The sequence below is a fragment of the Myotis lucifugus genome, unplaced genomic scaffold (genome assembly GCF_000147115.1).
Source record: "Myotis lucifugus unplaced genomic scaffold, Myoluc2.0 scaffold_100, whole genome shotgun sequence".
NCBI lineage: Eukaryota > Metazoa > Chordata > Mammalia > Chiroptera > Vespertilionidae > Myotis > Myotis lucifugus.
Genome location: NW_005871148.1, coordinates 1,664,759 through 1,665,860, shown reverse-complemented (window position 1 = coordinate 1,665,860; position 1,102 = coordinate 1,664,759).

The following is a 1,102-nucleotide window of genomic DNA, read 5'->3' as shown; positions in this document are numbered from 1 at the left end:
TCCTGAACAGATAGAGAGGGAGACAAATACTGTAAAACAAAGGCTGAGTGTTGTGAGTACATAGAAGGAGCAAGACGGGTTCCAGATCCAGAGATAGCTGAGCCTTTTATCCCAGCTGAAAGTCCCCAGCGTTGGGAGAGCCCCAACCTGAGGATGGCAAAGGGAGCATAATGGGGCCTATTTCAAACAAAGCAGCATTCATTAAAAGGCAGGCGTATCTGGAAGAGAGTCAGAAAGGTGTGCACACGGGGTGGCCTGTGCCGGGGGGCGCGGCCACAGAGCAAGGCTGAGAGGGAAGCCGGGGTCTGGGAGAGCAGGTGGGCCTGTAGGGCAGCAGTGAGCTTGGTGGAGCCCGGTTTGGGGAAGCCAGCACTCCGCTCTCAGCGCCGGGGCAGGCGCTGACAATCCTGTGACAGGCAGGCATGTGGCGCTTGCCGGAGTCGCAGCAGTCGCTGGCCAGGGTGGTGATTGCAGAAACCCAACCTCCCCGTGTCCAGGGCCCAACCCGCTGACATTCACAAACGGTGGCAGTGTGTGAAGCCATCGGCACCCCGACCCACGTGGCTCCAGATGGTCCCTGCTGTCTTGGCCATCCAGCCTGTGGCAACAGTTGGTGTTGGTAGTAGAGACCTCGGCCCTACACAACACACACACACACACACACACACACACACACACACACACACACACACACCCTGGCTCCCACAGAACTGGCACAGTCTTTCCTTTCCAACTCACTTCTCTGAAGCTTTCCCACCTGACTCCTCTCCCGCTAAGGCCTCTCTTCTGGGGCTGCTCTCCCGCTAAGGCCTCTCTTCTGGGGCTGCTCAAGGACCGTTCTCAGGCTGAACTGTGTCAACGTTCACTTCCCTCCTGAATCTGTGTGCATGCTTCCTGCCTCTGCTTTAGACTGGGGACTTCCTGAGGGCAGGGCCTATGTCCCCCTCATCAGGACAGAGAATTCCTGAGGTCAGGGACTGTGTCCCTCTCTCTGATTGGGGGATCCCCAAGGCTCGGACCTAAATGAGGCATAACGGAGCCTCTCTTATGGGCTGAGTTGTGTCCACCAAAAATTCATGTTGGAGTCCTAACTCCCAGTACC